The 21,057-nt window shown below is 39.4% G+C and overlaps 1 long non-coding RNA gene and 1 other non-coding gene across 2 annotated transcripts; one reads left to right on the forward strand and one right to left on the reverse strand.

Moving 5' to 3' along the window:
- The first annotated feature begins 5,177 nt into the window (after positions 1-5,177).
- On the forward strand, positions 5,178-5,250 carry TRNAW-CCA (transfer RNA tryptophan (anticodon CCA)). The gene has a single exon. It is a non-coding gene; the product is annotated as a tRNA-Trp (tRNA).
- Positions 5,251-10,352: 5,102 nt separating this feature from the next.
- On the reverse strand, positions 10,353-20,385 carry LOC132420964 (uncharacterized). The gene is made up of 3 exons (XR_009518485.1): positions 20,296-20,385; positions 13,530-13,594; positions 10,353-10,479 (listed from the first exon to the last, which is right to left on the reverse strand). It is a non-coding gene; the product is annotated as an uncharacterized lncRNA (long non-coding RNA).
- Positions 20,386-21,057: the final 672 nt, after the last annotated feature.

Genomic DNA, 21,057 nt, shown 5'->3' on the forward strand with positions numbered 1-21,057 from the left:
AGTTAAGAAAACCTCACGGAGCAGGTAGGATTTAAACTCACTCATTCAACAATCTTGTATTTAGAAACTTTGGTGTGTTAGACTCTGAGGGCCCAAGAATAAGGCATAGTCACCCTCTTCCTCAAGCTCACATTCTAGCTGAGAAAGCAAAAGCATAAATACAAGGGTACATGCTATGATAAATACTCTTGCAATGGTGTGTACAATATGCAGGGCAAACCAAGAGGATTGTACTGGCAATGAGGGTGGGTGGAAGTAAGTAGTGAGCGAGCCTTCAAAGAGGTGACATTTCTGCTGAGCCTGATAGTAAAAATAACACTGTCTTTTTGTTAACCATTTCCTATGTGCCAAGAACTGCCCTAAGCACTTTACACTAATGAACCTCATATAATCGTCACAGCAACTTCATTTGATCGGGGATATGATGACAGTGACAAGTAATTCCCGAAGAGGATACTGGAGTCATCCTACCATAGAGCATCACCTCCTCCACCACTATTCCAATCAAAGCCCTTCTCATCTCTCTCTCTCAAACTCTTGCAGAAGTCTTTTAACTGGTCTGTCTGCTTCTGCCATTGCTTTATACCCAGTCATTTTGCGATCTTTTAAAAACACGAATCAGATAATGTCAGTGCTCTGAACAAACTTTCCAACAACTTCCCACCTCATATGCATTAAAACACAAGGTTCTTATCACGGCTTTCAAGATCCTACGTTATTTTGCCCTCACTCCTCTGTGACATCATTTCCTACCACTGTCTCCTGGATCCACCGCCCAACAGCCATCTTTCCCCGTCTTTGCTGCTCCTCAAATACAATAGGAATGCACCTTGCTCATCCCTCTGCCTGAACACTGTCTTCCAGATATCCGCAAGCTCACTTCCTCCTTCATTCAGGTTTCTGTTCAAAGGTCATCTTATCAGAAAAGCCTTCCTTGACCAGCCTGTGGACAACACAAGCCTCTCTCTTCTCCACACCCATCCTGACCCAGCTTTGTTTTTCATCATGACATGTATCAGACATTTTCTGTCTCTCCCAACTAGAATAAAGACCTTGTGAGGACAGGGATTGTGCACTATTTTTTTACTCTATCCCCAGTGTGGAGCACAAAGCCTGGCACACACTAGAGGCTCAATAAATATTGCTGAATTTATGAATTCATTAATGACTGAAATGACTTCCACGGTCATACTCTGAGCATATGGCAGAGCTGACCCTTGGATCCTGGTTTGTCTAACCCCAGAATCCAATTTCTTAAATACTTCTTGCTACTGAAGTGGAAGAGGAAGAATACGTTAACAAGGGGGAAAGCTGGGGCATAAGGGTGTGAGAATGAGGGTCCTAAAGATGAAACTAGGAAGATAGTTTGGGACAGATAATGAGGAATCTGAAAGTCTTGGAAAAGTAGCTTACTATTTTCCCTGTGGGCATGAAGAGAAGGCTTGCAACATGGTGTTAAGAGTCCCTCTAAAATGCTAATGGTGAGACCACCTGAAATGGGGAAAGGACATTTATATAAACTCTAATAACCTTTAGATCTTTCTTCATTTCCGTTAGAATTCTACAGAGCACTGCAATCTAAAAGTGGAGAATTTAGTAAATATATTCCTTCCTGGTTTGTCACACATGACTTGGTATAGATGTTTAATTGCTAAAGCTTGAGGTTGTGGTTGGCTTTGATCTCCAAGCCCTTTGGCTGATCATTCTGTGTATAGTGTATCATAATTATTATAATTCTTTTAACCCAAATATATATTTTGTCATTGTTGAGCAGCATCCTTTTTTCCCCCCCTTTGGTGGTGGGGTAGATGAGGGGGAAGGTGAGTCTTACATTTCTAAATCCATACCTCTTGATATTTCTTACGCTGTGGAAGCAACAAGTTGGCTTCCTTTCTGTTCAGTTCTAGGTCTCTATATGAGATTTTGTTTGTTGAAACTTGATACTTATTTTTCAATGAAGCCTCTAAATAATTTCTCTCTGTTTTAAAATTCCCAAATCCTTGGTATCTTCTCTATGGTGCATTAGAGAAAATAAAGCATATTTTAAAAATCTGCTTTACATATGAGCTGCCTGATTCACATCAGCTACTATTTCCTAGTTGGGTGATTTCTTTGCTGGGTTTCATAATACGCCAAAACTCATATTCAAACACGAACTATAGACGATTATGTAAACAAGAGCAAAGAAATATTTTCTTTCTTCCATTATGTTTGGATATAAAATTCTATTTAGAACTCTCTGAGGAACTCAGAATAAGGGTGGGAACAGACAGTTTCATGGGATTTAATCCTGGTTGGAAAGCAATGAAGCAACAACACTGTCTCCATCTCTCTTTCGTTCTGGTGGTAATCAAAGCATGCAAAGCTGTGGGTGTTGACGCTTTGAAAATCAGCAGAGCTGTACCATGTACGCTGGCAAGCAGTACCCTGGCCTTTCTCCAAGCTGAGTTTCTGGGAGACAGAGAACAGTCCCAACAAGCCCACCAACCGAGCAGAAAAAGCAGCAGGGATGGTCATATTGCGGGAGACATCTGACGGGCATGAAAGGCACCAAAGAGATAGACTTTTACAGTCTCAGGCAGATCTAAAGCCTCTGAAAATCCACGCTGTAAAGGATAAATAATATATGCTAGAGAGAACCACAGAGAGGGGCAGGGAGGCTCAGGAACACCAAATGTACCTACATTGATCCTCATTTTCCAGTCATCCGACCAGGCTTTTAAACTCATCTGAGAGGCTTTTAAATTCATCATAGAGTGTGCCATTCTATAGTGAGAAATGAGGCCTTGATTTGTGTATTTGGGGATTTTTTTTTTTTAATGGAAAGACAATGGGGAGCATGGGATCTAGCCAGGCTGTTATTTACCCATGCATTTGTGCAAAGGAGGAAAAGATCTTTCTTTCTTAGGGATCCCTTCCCTCTCTTCTGCCTGGCACCCTTGTGCTATGAACAGTGTGCATACAGTTTGCAGCTGCCCTGGGTTAGAGTGGGTGGTCATGCACTGCAAGAGTTTGGGAGGTTTGTTAGAAGATAAAGTGTTTGAAAGCTGCTGAATTCATCTGGTGTTAAAGAAGTTTTCCCCCTTTTTCAGGCCACCTTGTCTTAGATTTACATGCTGCTGACCTATTATAGCTAGATCTATGCTAAATCGCCCCTCTGCAACATGCACATTAACCCCCCAAATCTAAATCCAGTGCACCAAGAGAATTTCCACTTAAGGTTGTGCTCCACCTTGTTGGTTTATACTTTATTTATGTTCTGTTAATAATAAATATAATTATTTTATTTCTCTGCTGGACAAGTTTAGTTTGAAGATGCAAAAGCAATTATTTTAATTTTTTTATTTATATATAAAGTTTAAAATGGCTCACATTCAGAAAAGATTAAATTACTAAAAGAAAAATAAAACAAGAGTCATGATGCCAACTGAACAATATATCAGTGTTCAGAATAGGTTTCTATTCTAGGCTGGCATATGATTCTTTTTATAAGGTTTATGCCCTGTGGTTTTCTTCTAGAAGTAATATGTTAGATGACTTCTGATGTGACGTCTTGGTAGATCCTTGAGCTGAGAAAGAAAAACATCAAGTCACTAACTCCTCTTGAGTTAGTCTGGGAGGACTCCTTCTGAGGCCCCTTCCCTTGGGTCAGTTTGCTTTCTTTACTGTTAGGAGCCATCTTCCATTTCACTTCATTAATACCATTGCTCTTTTCCTGTCCTTCATCCCCAAATGTCACTCTTGACCTTTACTGTGTGACATTTACCTGAATTTGTTGTGCATTAAACATGCATGAATCCTTCTCCATCTCTTTCAGAAACTTCATTTGGTGCTTCCATGTTCCACCATTTCAATTCAGTTCAATTCAGCAATTATTTCCTGATGGACAATTACATACAGACCACTAGAGAAGGCACTTGGGGGGCACAAAGTCAAAGGAAAAAAATTTAGACCCTGCATTCAGTGAACATTCATGGACAATAAATAGCAAGAGTAGTAATAATAACTGGCATTATTATTCTTCAACACTCACTTGAAGGCACTCTGTGTGGATTTTCTCTTTTAACCGTTTCTTGTGACATCCCTGTGACATAAGTATTCTTATCATCATTTTACCAATGAGAACACTGACGCTTATAGAGTGTAAGTGGTCTTCTTAGGATCAGAAAGCCAGTAAGTGGTAGATTTGAGATCTGAAATGATCCCCCAAATCATGCTTCTAACCTCTACAATATACTTAAGGATGAAAGAAGTAGACATAACACTGTAACACAAATACTGGCCTATTAATTCATGCTACAATCCATCTTGAGTGCCATCCCTTGCAAACTCTCTCTTATACATGGTATCTTGGTAAATGGCACTATCATCTACTTAGCTGTCAGGTCCATCTAATCATTTCCCAGCCATTTATGCCATTTTACCAATTGCATCACTTAAATATCCATCCTCCCTGACAAATATTTTTTTCTTACTTTAACTGCCGGCTCTCTTTCTCACACATAGCCTTCCCTGACCTAATCTCCATGTTGCTACAAGAGAAAATGGTTTTATCATGTTCCGAGTAATAATCTTTCAATCATTCTTCTTAAGACAAAGTTCAAACTTAAAGCCCTCTTACTTTCTTCAAACACATCTGCAAGCTATTCTCTCTGGAACCTGCTTCTTTGCCACAGTGACTTCTCATCTTGCAAAATTCCCCTTTATCTTCTCTGGGAGGGGCTTCCCTGACACACTTCCTACCAGGTAGGATTAGGTGACACTCTAGAATTCACGTACAACAGGCAATGCCACTATCATATCCCACTTACCCCACTCCATCTTTGTCTACTTCTGACCCTAGACCATGAATTTCTAGCAGGCAGGGACTATCATTCATCACACAGGCACTCGATCAATGATTGCTTAATGAAAGAATAAAGGAACAATAATCCAAAATTATTTCTATTTGATTTTGGTATGCATTTCCTGTATTCCCATTTGATATAAACACACTCAGCCATGACTGGAGATGTCGGCCTCAGACTGACAGTTAAATATTGATAAAACAGCCAGAAATATTTCAATAAATTTTAAAGGCTTAACACTTCAAGCACTGTTCCCTCCCTCCCTCCTTGCTACCCTTTGTAGAGATTCTTTTTTCTCTCTCGCTTATTCTAACTGATAAAAGTGAATCTTCCCTGGCAGTCCAGTGGTTAGGACTCCATGCTTCCAGTGCAGGGGTCCCAGGTTCGATCCCTGGCCGGGGAACTAAGATACTGCATGCCAAGCAGTACAGCCATAAAATAAAATATAAAATAAAATACATTGGAAAAAAAAAGAAAGAAAAAAGCCCCTCCAGTTTTAAAATATGGCGACGTCGAATGATGTCTGCAACTGCTTGAGGAAAGCAAATCAGTGCCATGTTACATCCATTTGTGGTTTTAGATCAGATGCCCTTTAGGGCTGGAACTGTGTTCTTGATCCATTTGGCTTGGTTTCTTTTTAAAAAAATAAATTTATTTACTTATTTATTTTTTGGCTGCAATGGGTCTTCGTTGCTGTGTGCAGGCTTTCTCTAGTTGTGGCAAGCGGTGGCTACTCTTCGTTGTGGTGCGCGGGCTTCTCATTGCAGTGGCTTCTCTTGTTGCAGAACATGGGCTCTAGGTGCACGGGTTTCAGTAGTTGTGACTCTCGTGGGCTCTAGAGAGCAGGCTCAGTAGTTGGGGTGCACGGGCTTAGTTGCTCCATGGCATGTAGGATCTTCCTGGACCAGGGCTCAAACCCGTGTCACCTGCATTGGCAGGCGGACTCTTAACCACTGTGCCACCAGGGACATTTGGCTTTTAGAGCTTGCAGACTTGCATAACATTCTTTTCCTCTAACAACAAAAATCATAAAAATAGTGTGGTCTTTCTTGCAACCTACTCATAGCCTAAGGAAGAGAAGATTGCAAAATTACGCCAATGTCAGATCATTAAGGGAGATCCCAGAAGGTCCTAACAAGCTTAGCAAATGCTTTATATAGTATGGAGAATCAGGTAAAAGGGCCATGTTCTGTGAGTCTTAGACAAAGAAATTTGAAGCTGCGTTTAAAAGTGGGAATGCAGCAAATCAACAAAATTTTCGCTATGAAATCCCAGCTAACTGGGAAAAGGAAATCCAAAATAGGCCTGAGTCAATTTTGAAAGGGCTTCCTTTAGGCTAGCGACTTATTTCTTTATAATCAATCACGAATAAATATTTTGGAGCACTTACTCTATGGCCTCTAGTGTGAAGTACATAGAGGTGAGATAGTAGAACACGGAGTTTCAGGAGAAAAAAGACTGGAAGCAGACAGATCTGCATTTCAATCTCATTTCTGTCACTTATTAGCTGTAGTGTTGAGGCATATCAGTGAACTGCTCTAAGCCTGTGTTTCCTCATCTGTAAAATGCTGATAATAACCCTACCTCACAGGTTTGTTCTGAGGTTTAAACAAGATAGTGTATTCATAGTGCCTGGCACAGAGTGGGAGCTTAGCAAATGGTGGCTGTTATCTGCCATTCATCTCAAATGAGAAGTACACAGAGAAAAACTGCTACAAGAGAAAGTACGTCTATCATGTGCATGTACTCATAGAAATTACACCAGGCCCTCCAAGGATAAACGTAACCCTGCCTTCTGTCTTCCTCCACCACTAATTACAACCTGCATTGAAGCAAGAACATTCAGATAATACCATACCCACAGCAGATCTTAAAGTATATATTAAATAATATTTCATCTATGTGCTTTCTGTGGTTAGGAGATTGGCTCCTGGAAAGTACAAACAAGGTCCACTGTTTGTTTGTTTGTTTTTATGCTTGATGGCTACAACCTTGAATTAAACTAAAAACAAAACAGCTCTAATTGGATCTAGTTTATTAGCTCCAAATCCACAGCTTCTCGCATCATCGTCTTCTTCACGTAGTTTGAACGTAGGTATTCTTTTATGTGCCAGGCACCTTATACTTGTCACCAAACTTAATTTTAGAATAATCCTTGCGAGGTAGATACTGGTTTCCCCACAGTATAGAGGAGGCTGAGGCTCAGAGCAGTGCAGACCTTTCTAAAGTCATGCAGCTGAATAAGTGGCAGCGCTGTGGTTTAAATCTAGAACAGGCTGATGATGCGTTCTCCCTCAGCCACTGCCTCTTGTTTCAGCTGTGGGACGGTGGTGTGGAGAAAGATATCAGGACAGTAACATCTGGGAATTGTGGTGTAGGGTCTGGGAATGTGCTGGGAATCGTAGTGTAGTGTCTTGATTGCTCTGTTAAGTGTACATCTTTCCCTGTGATATCGTGATTTCCTGATGAGGTTACCTCACCAGGACTTTCGCCAACATCTGGCTTACCCAGTTAGGTGACAAGATCATAGAGAGAAACCATTATTTTAATTAGAACCCAGTTCTCTGAGCTCATATGTCAGTGTTCATGAAGGAACGTGAAATGCTTTTACATGACTAAGAACTCTTCCCTGAAGAGTCAGGACTTTTCTGTGAATGGATAAGATTTTATTATACAACTTTTTCAAATAAGTGAGGAAAAATTCCTTTGAAAACTGCTGCCAAGGTGAAATTCTCCAAATGTTCTAGTCAAAAGTGCATTTGGTGCTAGGAATAAAAGCAACAGAGAAAGTTCGTTTGTTGGTACCTTCCCTGATATTTTAATTATATCTTCTACATTCTCCAAATCCTATTTAACAATTTCTTCAACCCAACAATTTTATTCTTCAAATAAAAAATTTTAATTCACTTGTAACAGTAAAACCAATGCACATCTTTTGCCCTATTCAAAAAGAAACTACAAATGCCAAGAAGCGCATTTTGCTTCTGGTTAGAATGGAAAGTAACATTTTGAAGGGCCTGATAAATTTTATTTCTTATGTAGTTTTGCGATAATCATCAGCTTAACTCTGTTAAATACCAAATGGCATTTTGATCCTGGAAGTCTGCCAGAAAACTACTTTTAATTCCCAGTTTCTTATGCGACCTTGAATAGCTAGACGCATCACAGTATCCATCTGGTTGTTTGATATGAAGAATATTTGATTATTTTCTACTCTTGTTGAAAGCGAACTCATCATTTCTTTCAAAAGATATCTTCCATAATTGCTCGATTCATAAAAAAATATTAGATTTTTTTGGAGTGCTGTCATGAATCACAATTTCTGTGACATTTAGGTCAGTCAAGCCTCACCTTTAGGCAAAAGTACATTAAACTTACTCTTGGCTTCTTGAAAGCCCTCCCTGTATCCCAGTCCCCTCCCCAACAGAGATATATTAATCTTTACAACAGCCTTAAGAAGTAGATGTTATTAATTCCATTTTATAAATGATGAAACTGAGACTCAAGGAGAGTAAATATTGTGCCCTAGATTATGCAGCTATAAAGTGGCAGAGACAGGGGTCAAAACACCTAGTCCAGTCTTTTCACCTACAGCATGACTCTTAACATTTCCTTATTTTTCCTCTCTTTAAAGGTTTTCTCTTCACACTTCAAATTTGAGTATTTGTACAGCACTAAGAGTGAGGGGATAGAATCCTGAAAAAGAAATAACAAATAGGAGAAATGATCAAAAAATATAAGCCATGATCTTTACCCATCCTTTCCTTTTTTTCTGAAAACTACTTGAGAGTCCATAGTCTACCCTCTGTGTATGTATAGGGCTTTCTGAGCAGGTCAATTGCTGGTCATGAATAGCAGCTCTAACAATCCAAGGTTAATGTGGTTAGTATTCTGAAGGTTCAAGCAAGCTTGTCACTGCTCCCACATAAGAGAAGAGCGGTCCCAGAATTCAAGTGGTTGCTTTTGATCAATCATTGCCTTTGAATAAAGGTTACTGCTCCTCCTATAAAACTTCAAAATCATTCACCCAAAATCCAATGAAATGGCTGATTAAATCAACATCACTTTGTAAACCAGGCAGGGAGACTCAAAGCTGAAATTTGGATTCCAGATGCTACAGAGATGTTTTAGAATGCTCTGCAGGGGCAGTGAGATTTCACAAAGACAAATTTCTGTTTCAGAGAAACAGACCATAGCATACTTGTGGAAGAAAATACAGAAAACAGGAAAGGAACCAGGTCTCATGTAATCTCAGGTACAGAAGTGTGAGCAGTGTACATTTTGATAGTCTGTGTCATTTGCATGTGAGAACTACAGTTTCAAAACTCAGGCTAAGGTGGTTGCAGGGCAGTTTCAGCAGTGGTCAAGCAGTTGTAATAGATCAAATACACCAAAGAAATCCTTTCCACAGATCTCTGCTGACCTGTGTCGAAGTCTCCATTAACCCAGAGAACGATTAGGAAGTAGGAGCTACACAGTCCATGCACTCTTGTTGGTTGATGTAAGGTTGCAGCTGCTCTTTCTGGGAAAGGCTGCCCTTTGCAGTGAGATGATAACATTCCTAAAATTTTTGGTGTTAAATTTTCTTCTTTTTGAAGTAATGAAGATAGTAGACTGCAGGGTTCTTTTCCGAATGTCCTTAGTTAACTAAATTATTAGTTGGCCATTGTTGTTGGTTGAATTTAGTCCCTGCAAAAGATGTTGAAGTACTAATCCCCAGAACCTGTGAATGGGATCTTATTTGGAAATAGAAGCTTTGCAGATGACTGAGTTAAATTGAAGTCATGGGGGGGGGTTGTCATCCAAATGACTGTGTCCTTATAAAAGGCGGAAATTTGGACACAGGGACAGACGCATACAAAGTGAAGATGAGGTGAAGACACTAAGAGAATGTCACCTATAAGCCAATGAATGCCAAAGATTGCCATCAAACCACCAGAAGCTAAGAGAGAGACATGGAACAGATTCTGTCTCACAGACCTCGTAAGGAACCAAATGTGCTGACATCTTGATCTCAGACTTTTAGCTTCCAGAACTCTGAGACAATAAATTTCTGTTGTTTAAACCTCCTAGTTTGTGGTAATTTGTTACAGTAGCCCTAGCAAATTAATACAGCCACCCTAGGTCAATTCCCTATTTTTGTTTCTATTTTGTTTTGCTTTATGAAATTTTGCTAGGTCTTAAAAGACCCAAGTCTTAGAACCCTTAAACTAGATGAAATTATGTCCTGTCCTACCCTGAGATTTTTATGATATCTTATACTGTGAAATCTCTTTTCCAAGTTTTCTGGTTAGTCATCAGTTTACCTAGGATTGGAGCCTTCCAGATAACGGAGCAATATTTAAGTGTTTCAGAGCTAAACCTGAGAAAATATCTCACTGCATGGCTTGAGATTCTACACATGGATTCTGGATTTCTTTCCCTGTAGTTGGAGTAGAAGTAAAACTCTAGGTGCTCCTGGTATAGAATATAAGGATCAAATGCTCTTCCATCCATGGATCTGGTGTTTCTCAGTAGGCTAAGGATTGGTGCCCAAAGTCTGTGGAACACTTCTTCCTTTCTCTGTTTGGTTCATCAGACAGTCCGCATCCGTCATGGGTCTTGGGAACTCTTTCTGTTTTCCTTTCTCCTCCTAGGCAAGGTACACAAGAGGAGATTAGGGACAGTGAGTTATCTTTTAGCAGACCATGCTTGAATCCACTGGTGAGCACTACATTTCCATTCCTTAGATGGACTTGAAACAAATCTCACCCACTCATTTATTCACTCATGAATTTATTCAATGAATAGTTAAAAAAAAAAAAGAGGAGACCCAGGGACCCATTGTCACAAAATGACTCTATAAATTATAATAACTACTATGTGTCAAGAACTTCTACCCTCATTTTATAGATGAGAACACTTGGACTCAAATAATGGAACTTGTCCATGTTCCCATAGCTGATGAATCTACCTGCTTGACCTTCTGTATGACTCTCATGTCTCTGCTCTTTCCTCCATATTAAGCTGCCTGCCCATAAAACCCACCAAAAGGGTATATACACACCACAGTATGTAAGACATTCCTCCATTCAGAAACTCATTTCTCCCAGTTCCTCTTTGTCTCCAGCCAAAGTCCATCACCTCACCAAAACCTGCTTAAAAACTAATGTGATCCAGGAGATGTCCAGACTCCCTTGTTCCCATCTTTACTCAGTCAACCCTTCAACACTTATATTTTAAGTTGTGTAACTTCTGTTCATTTGTCTGTTTTTTGATATCAGTATGTTTCTGTACTTGATCTTTATCTCCCTGCAAGATCAGCAGCTCTTCAAATAAAGATACTGTATCTCTTAGCTTCTAGTCTTAACCCTGCTGCTAAGGAGCTGTACAACCTTGGTTATGTCATTTAATCTATTTGGACCCCCATTGTCCTCATTGATATAAAAAGGGCACAGTGGGAAAATGCTGTCTATGAACATTTCTTACCCTAATAGTTTATATTTAGTGTCTCCCAAGCATCCCAAGCTCTGGGAAGTGCCCAGATGAGGTTTGTGGTGAGGCTTACTCATGTGAAGGCTACTCTGGTCTTATCAAAGCAGACTCTCCCCATATTCCTGCTGGGCAAGCTAAGCCAACCCCACTGAGTGTAGACTCAGGCAGCCCACACTGCTGCCCAACTTGGTCTTCCTATTTCTCTCCTCTCCCTTTCACTTGATATATAGCCGTAAATATGGTTCCATACCAAGAGGGTAGAGTCTTCTTCACATCCTCCTCACTTTTACAGATGCCATTCTCTCTTTATAAAATACTTTTACACTTCCTGCCCCCTTGGTCAATTCCTGCTCTTCTAAGACTTGGTCATTCCTCACCTCCTTGGTGAAGCCTTCCCTGACTACTAATCTGCCATCAGAGTCTGTGCAACTGCTATAGCTTGCTCCAATATTTGTCCTTCTACATATGAAATGCATCATGTAAAAAGAACATAGTATAGTGGTTATGAACATAGTGTCTTGGTTTCAGACTGCCTAGGTTTATAATGATCACTGTGCCATTTACTAGCTAGGTGCCTTAGACAAATTATTTCTCTGTGCCTCTGTTTCCTCATCTGTCAAATGAGGATAGTGATGGTAGTGATCTCCTTGAGAGTTTTTGAGGATGGAATGAGTTAATGCATGAAAACATGTAGAATAGTAAACATATTATAGGGTTAACACCATACAATAATACCATGTCATGTTTCTTTTTTTCCTCTAGGATGTCAAATAAGGAGAGAACTATGTCGTTATGACATCAGAGTAGCAAAGTCTTAAGATCTCCCTTTTTATCTGTCTCTTAACTATCTCCCACTTTCCATCTCAGCTTACTCTCTCTCCTTGAATTGTCTGATGTAATAATGTTCACCTATACCTCATCCTTACACTTGAAGAATGCTCCAAGAATTGGACAAATCCTGTGTAAAAGAACAGGGTTAAATTTGTTACTGGAAAAATTAAAAGACATGAAATATGTGAAAATTCCCAAGGAAGAATTTGGCCCAGTAAGAGCATGTGGAATCATTCAAGGAATATTTATTAAACACCTGCTCTATACCTAGCATGTGCTTCCAGATGCTGGGGATATAGTCCTTGCCTTCACGTTTACTGTTTAGTGGCGGATACAGACAATTATGTTTACAGTTGGGATGCAATGTGATTAGTTGTGATAAAGGGAGGGAACCAGATGCCATGGCAACACACGGTACATATTACTCCAAATGTAGGAGAAAGCTTCCTAAAGGAAATGGCACCCAGGCTGAGTCTCAGGAGAAGAGTGTCCCAAGCTAAAGAATAATCACATGGGAAAAGACACAGAGGCCTGGAGCAATTGTGCTTGGAGCAACTGCAAAATCTGAGAGGTTGAGGGGTGGGAAGAGATAAGCACAGGCCAGATTATGAAAGGTTTTTATGCTCCGGCCTGGATTTTATGCTGCAGGCAATGGGGAGCTCTTCAAGAACTTTAGTCAGGAAACTAGCAGGGTCAAATCTGGGTTTATACTAGTACTAGTGTGAAGGATAAGTTGGACTGCAGCAGAAACAGAAAGCATTTTACAGGGTTATTGCAATAACTGTTGTGAAAAAAATATGCTAAAAACTTGAACTAAGGGATGAAGATGAAAAGACTAGAAAAGAGAAGACAAGTTGAAAAAATAAGCTAGGAGAGGAAATACATAAAGTTCCCACCAGTTGTTTCAGGGGTATAATTGTCCTTCAGTGATTCGATACTAGACTCTGAGGAGAGAAGGGAGACTCACACAGTCTCTATATGCACTTTCCCCTCCCTCGTGCAGTGTTTACTAAAGTAAAATGAAATAAGAAATATCAGCTATCACTAATAGTAAAGCTATAGACTTTCCATCAAATAAAAATACTTTCATAGAAGAAAACCCAGAATGGAAAGAAGTTAATTACCACAAAATAAACTACCAAGTGAGAAAAAGAAGTAAAGGGGCCTATAAGTCAACTTTTCTAAATAATAATAATAATTTTTAAATGTCCAAATAAAGAGAATAAGACAAATGTGTCAGTAGAATTTGCACCACTGAAAAGAGAATGAGACTCCAGTGTCCTTATTGCAGTTGCTCCACATGGAGTGGACTGGAGGAACCTGGGGGAAGTGCTGTCAATCATTCCCTGTGGTCACTGAGCTCTGTTGAGAACCTACCGGGTGCCTGGTTCTGGGCCTCATGCAGAGGGCAGTACAAAGATGAATGAGTCACCATCTGTATCCTGAGGACATAATAAAACCAAAGCTCAGTCTAGTGGGAAAGCCAGTAAGCGCTCAACTAAAACAGTAAAGGTCAGCCTGCAGTACATGCTAGAACCAAAGGTAGGAAGCCAAGCGTCTAGAAGCTTTGGAAAGAGAAGAAGGAGCAGTCATCTTTGATGATCAGTAAAGACTTCATGAAAGAGGATGAAAAATAGTGATGAGGTCCAGAAAGAGAGGGAAGGTACACAACAGAAATGGCACACATAAAAGGCACAGGAGTAGCAAAGTGTGAGGATATTTGGGAAATGGCAGAAAGTTCTGTGTAGTTATTTGGGGAATGAAGCAGGGCTGACTTGTGAACCATAAAAAGAATTTGGAACTTATATTTATTGGTAAGAGGCAGCTAATGAGTCAGAGAGTGGAATATTGAGTTTAAAGAAAGAGAAGTACTTATAATATCTACAGTGGTTTGAAAGGTTTGCCCGCCCCCACCAAAAAAAGAGTCCATGGCATAACTCCTGAAACCTATGAATGTTACCTTATTTGGGAAAAGGTTATTTGCAGATGTCATTGTTAAGAATTTTGGGATGAGGCAATCATCCTGTATTATCAGTGTGGGTCCTAAATCCAATGACAAATATCTTTATAAGAGAAAGGGACAGATATATTTGAGAAAGACACAGAGGAGAAGGGGATGGAAAGACACAGGCAGAGACTGGAGTAATGTGGCTACAAGCTGGAGAACACCAAGCAACACCAACAGCCACTAGTAGCTGGAAGAGGATTCTTTCCTAGAGTTTTCAGAGGAGGGTTGGCCCTGCTGACACCTTAATTTCAGACTTCTTATCTCCAGAACTGAGAGTGAATAATTTTCTGTAGTTTTAAGTCACCAAGATTGTGATAATTTGTTATACTAGCCCTGGGACACTAATACAACACTTCAAAACTAATCATTACAAATGAAATAGTAATTACTAGAATAAGAATAATGCCTTTCAATTCACAAATCCCTATTATATACATTATCTATTCTTATTTTCATGATGAAACCGTGAGGTGGTACTATTATTTTCCCCATTTTACTGTTGAATGTGAGCTTCAAAGAAATAAAACCATTTTCTCAAAGTGTCAAACTTCTACCCCTAACTCTGTTTTCACTACTAACCTATGTTGCTTCAGTAATGAATCACCATCCTCACAGCCACCACTCCCTCCCATCCACACAGAGCTGAGAGCTTCCAGTGGCATCCAAGGAGCTCTTGCAATCCTGGGCTGGGGAGCAGACGGTAGCAGGAGGGAAAAAAAAGAAGGGATCCAAAAGGGAGCAAGATTAGGAGATTCTAAAAAATAATAAAAACATTAGGGTGGTCCTCTTCAAATTTTATTGGATTTCAGCTACTGATAATAATATTGAGTAAGATTTAAAAATTTTTTTGCCTCTTTGCTTCCTATTCTATGAAATGGGCATGATAATCCCTAACTGGTTTGGTTTAATGATTAAATGAATTATGCATTTAAAAAAAAACTTTGAAAACTGTAAGGACACTGCATGAATGTTAGATATAGTTATGAAAGTGAAAGCGGAATAGTGCTCTGGTTCAGACCAGATTGCACATTAGTATCTCCTGGGAAACTTTTAAGACTTGCTGATGTCTAGATTCTGGCACAGAATTATTAAATCAGAATCTCTTAGAGTAGGCCTCAAGCATCATTATATTTAAAAATCATCTTAAATTATTCTTATACATGCTGCCAGTTTTGAGAACTCCTGCTGGAGTGGGAAAAGGTGAGCTCTAGGGCCAGATTGTTCTGGGCTTAAATTTTATAGGATTACTTTATAAGTTGCTACTTTATAAATTGTGTGACCTTGAGCAAGTTACTTAACCTCTCTAAATCTCTGTTTCTTCAATTTTAAAATAGGTACAATAATACTTAGCTCTTAATGCTGTTGTAAGAATTGAATTAAGTGTATGTACAAATGCCTTTAATATGTACAGTCTGTTCAGCTTTGATTTCCCCCTTCCCTTTTACATCAATAAAGTCAATGGAAAACAAAGAAAGGACAGAAGGAGGGAGTTGCATTGAGCACATGACATGTATTTCCAAAAATTAGTGTTATGTTATGTTTGCAAATCAATAAATGCAAACAGCATACAGAATGGGTTTCTTATAAAACAGTTTCCCAGGGGTTATGATAGTTCACATTAATTGTGAAACCAAGTGTTTCCTCATTAATCAATGCCCTAGGAAAGTGCCAAGTGTTTCCTGTGCTTAGCAAATCAGATTAGATTAGAGTCACAAGACAGCACTTTTACTGTCAAGGACATTTATGGTCATTGAATGTTAGGTCACCTGTAATAACCAAATGTCACTCTGCTCACCAATAGTAGGATTGTTCAAAAATTGGTAACAAGATGGGGTGATAGTCACAGCTTTTGTTGTTATTTTAGTTATGGAAAAGCTTCTCCACACTGCAAGGCATTTCAGGGTCCATACTGACATTTTTATCCTTATTCTCTAGTCTGAAAGAACTAGAGCAGCTGAATCTCAGAAAGGTGCTTCTTTTCTCTTAGAAATGTACAGTCTGTTTCTGCACACACTTATAAAGTTCTACACCATGCACATAATTGGACATGCTGTAACAACCTTAGGAATATGCTTTAAATTTGTAATTGTAGCTAAAAGAGAATACTTGAATTTATGAAAAAATCATTCAAGAAATATTGATTGTCAGAGGTTATTTCTGTTGTTCTAAACTCATAATTCAAGCACAATCAACATATTGTGAATTACTTTAGGAACTTGTTTATTAAATAAACTATATTGTGTTGGTTTACCAAGTCGAAGCCCAGTAGTAACAGGTGTATTGGGAGCCCAGATCTTGGTTTCTAATACTGTTCTCCAATAAAGGGAAAAAGGCCTCCCCAGAGAAATAGCTAATTCTAGGACTAGGGCAGAAAATATACAAGATAAGCCTAGAAAATCTTGGAGTGTTAAAAAGTAAAGAAGTGTAAAAAACAAAACAAAACACACAATCATGGGGATAGGTCAAAGGAACACAGAAGCCAACTGAAAGAACTCCCACTGGCCAAGGAAGAAACATTTTGAGCAACAAAATAAAGTCATTTTAGATTATAATCCAAAGTATAAAATATATATCTGTGAATCCATACTGATATAAATAAGTGATTGAATAAATAAATAAATGGGGAAGAACAGACAAATCTCTCAGCAGAAGAATTCCAAATAATTTATGTATTTCATACACATGTATATGGAGAGAGAAAGAGATTTATTATATGAATTGGCTCATATGGCTATGGAGGTTGGGAAGTCCCATGATCTGCCATCTGCAATGCAAGCTGGAGAACTAGGAAAGCCAGTGGAATAATCAATCCAAGGCTGGAGGCCTAAGAACCAGGAGAGCTAATGGTATAATTCCCAGTCTAAGGCCAGAAGCCTGAGAACCAAGGGGCTGCTGGTGTAAATCTTGAAGTCCAAAGGCTTGATAACCAGAAGGTGTGATGCCCGAGGTAAAGAGAAGATGAATGTCCCAGCTCAAGAAGAGAGAGAGTAAATTCACACTTCCTCTGCCTTTTTGTTCTATTTGGTCTTTCAACAGATTGGATGCTATCCACCCACATTGGTGAGGGTGGATCTTTACTCATTCTACTGATTCAAATGATGATCTCTTACACAAACACCCACATAGACACACCACAAATAATGTTTACCAGCTATCTGAGCATCTCTTAGTCCAGTCAACTTGATACATATAATTAACCACCACAAAGAGTAACTTTACAGTGGAGAAGTTTGACAAATGCAAGCCAGTTGATCTAGGCCAACATCAACAGTGATAAATCATGTTGATAATATGTGCTGTTGATATGATGCAATGAAAATGGTATTTTACATCTATGATTCTTCTCCCAGAAACCCATAATCCCAGTCAAAGCATGAGAAAAATATCAGACAATCCCCAATACAGGGACATTCTACAAAATGCCTGACCAGGAACATCTGAGAAATTGTCACAGTCAAAAGGAGCTTAAAAGGATGCATGATAGCTAAATATAAAGTGGTATCCTGGATGGGACCCTAGAAAAAAAAAAAGACATTAGATTAAAAACTAAGGAAATCTGGGCTTCCCTGGTGGCGCAGTGGTTGGGAGTCCGCCTGCCGATGCAGGGGACACGGGTTCGTGCCCCGGTCCGGGAAGATCCCATATGCCATGGAGTGGCTGGGCCCGTGAGCCATGGCCGCTGAGCCTGCGCGTCTGGAGTCTGTGCTCCGCGATGGGAGAGGCCACACAGTGAGAGGCCCTCATACCACAAAAAACAAAACAAAACAAAACAAAACTAAACTAAGGAAATCTGAATAAAGTATGAACTTCAATTAAAATAATATATCGATATTTGTTCATTAATTGCAACAAATGAACCATACTGCAGTATTGTGATTTATAAAATATATATATATATTTGGTCATTCTGTTGACCAAAGTATATTTTTCATATATATTTGATCTTCATCCACATTTCTTGGCTCACAGCTCCCCAAACCCTTGGAACCTGCTGAGAGATAAGAGCAGTGGGAGCATCTTTTGTTATAATATTTGGTCTCTTATCCTCAGTTCCTGAAAATACTTCAGAACCAGAAAGCTGAAATGGGTATCTTGTTATTTATAACAAACCCCTTTCAACCACGGCTGGGTTGATGTTAATGAGGTGACTTTTGGAAAGTACCTAAGAGTGGGGGCTGTGTGCCAGGGAAACCAACCAGAATCGTGGAGTGGGGCTTTCAGTCACACTCCCTGACTTTTGAGGAGGGGGGTGGGTCTGGAGTCTGAATCAATCACCAATGGTCAATGATTTAATCAACCATGTCTATGTAATGATGCCTTCATAAAAACCCAAAAGGAGAGGGTTCAGAGAGCTTCCAAGCTGGGAAACCAGAATGCTTCCACATGCTGGGCCCCAATCTCCATGAAGACAGAAGCTCCTTTGTTGAGACCTCACCCTATGTATCTCTTCATCTGGCTGTTGATTCATACTCTTTAATATCCTTTGTAATAAACTGGTAATCTGGTGAGTAAATGGGTTTCCTGAGTTCTATAAGTCACTCTAGCAAATTAATCAAACCCAAAGATGGGGTCATAGGAACCTCTAATTCATAGCTGGTCGGTCAAAAGCACAGATAACAACCTGGGCTTGTAATCGGTGTCTGAAGTGGAGGGTGATCTTTTGGGAGTGAGTGTTTTACCTGTGGAATCAGATATTATCTCTGGGTAGGTAGTGTCAGAATTGAGTTAAATTGTAGGACAACTAAAAGGTTTTGGAGAATTGCTTGTTGGTATGGAACCCACCCCCCCAATCCCCACATTGTAATTGGGTGATCAGGGCCCAAGTACATACTAACTGAAGATATTAATAACAGGGGGAAATGAATATGAGGTCTACGGAAAGTGTACTCTCTTCACAATTTTTCGGTAAATCTAAAACTGTTCTAAAAAATAAAATTTATTAAAATATAAAAAAGTCTATGTCATTTTTTCATTCTTGGAGTAAGCAAGAATTGATTGACAACTCAATACACCACAAGAACAAATTGAAGAATAAAAATCATATGATCATCTCAATAGATGCAGAAAAAACTGACAAAATTCAACATACATTTTTGATAAAAGAAAACTTCTCAACAAAGTGGGTATAGAGGAAACATACCTCAACATAGTAAAATACATTTATGACAAACTCACATTCAACACCACACTCAATGGTGAAAAGCTGCCAGAATTTCCTCTAGGATCAGGAACAAGACAAGGATGCCCACTCTTGCCAATTTTACTCAATATAGTATTGGAAGACCTAGCCACAACAATCAGAAAGGGAAAAGAAACAAAAGGAAGCCAAATTGGAAAGGAAGAAGTTAAACTGTCACCATTTACAGATGACATGATACTATATGTAGAAAATCCTAAATATGCCACCAAAAAACTATTAGAACTAATAAATGAATTCACTAAAGTTGCAGGATACCAAATTAATGCACAAAAATTTGTTGTGCTTCTATACACTGATAATAAGCTATTAGAAAGAGAAATTAAGAAAACAATCCCATTTATAATCATATCAAAAAGAATAAAATACCTAGGAATAAATTTAACCAAGGAAGTAAAAGACTTGTACAGAAAACTATAAGACATTGATGAAAGAAATTGAAGATCAGATTGGTTCAAGATGACGGAGTAGAAGAATGTGTGCACTCACTCCCTCTTGTGAGAGCACCAGAATCATAACTAACTGCTGAACAATCATCAACAGGAAGACACTGGAACTCACCAAAAAAGATGCCCCACAGCCAGAGACAAAGGAGAAGCTGCAATGAGATGGTAAGAAGGGTGCAATCACAATAAAATCAAATCCCATAACCACTGGGTGGGTGACTCGCAAACTGGAGAACACTTCAACCACAGAAGTTCACTCACTGGCGTGAAGGTTCTGAGCCCCACATCAGGCTTGCCAAGCTGGGGGTCCAGCAACATGAGGAGGAATTCCTAGAGAATCAGACTTTGAAGCCTAGTGAGATTTGATTGCAGGACTTCAACAGGACAGGGGGAAACAGAGACTCCACTCTTGGAGGGCACACACAAAGTAGTGTGTGCATTGGGACCCAGGAGAAGGAGCAGTGACCCCATAGGAGACTGAACCAGACCTACCTGCTACTGTTGGAGGGTCTCCTGCAGAGGTGGGGTGTGTCTGTGGCTCACCGCAGGGACAAGGACACTGACAGCAGAAGTTCTGGGAAGTACTACTTGGCATGAGCCCTCCAAGAGTCCACCAGTAGCCAAACCACAGAGCTGGGTAGGCTCCAGTGCTGGGTCGTCTCAGGCCAAACAACCAACAGGGAGGGAACCAGCCCAATCCATCAGCAGACAAGCAGATTAAAGTTTTACTGAGTTATGCCTACCAGAGCAACACACTACATAATGATCAAGGGATTAATCCAAGAAGAAGATATAACAATTATAAATATATATGCACTCAACATAGGAGCACCTCAGTACATAAGGCAAATGCTAAGAGCTATAAAAGAGGAAATCTACAGTAACACAATAATAGTGGGAGGCTTTAGCACCTCACTTACAGCAATGAACAGATCATCCAAACAGAAAATTAATAAGGAAACACAAGCTTTAAATGACACAATAGACCAGATAGATTTAATTGATATTTATAGGACATTCCATCTGAAAACAGCAGATTACACTTTCTTCTCAAGGGCACACAGAACATTCTCCAGGATATATCACATCTTAGGTCACAAATCAAGCCTCTGGAATTTAAGAAAACTGAAATCATATCAAGTGTCTTTTCCGACCACAGCACTATGAGATTAGAAATCAACTACAGCAAAAAAAAAACGCAAAAGACACAAACAAATGGGGGCTAAACAATACGTTACTAAATAACCAAGAGAT

This window comes from Delphinus delphis, chromosome 1 (genome assembly GCF_949987515.2).
Source record: "Delphinus delphis chromosome 1, mDelDel1.2, whole genome shotgun sequence".
Taxonomy (NCBI): domain Eukaryota; kingdom Metazoa; phylum Chordata; class Mammalia; order Artiodactyla; family Delphinidae; genus Delphinus; species Delphinus delphis.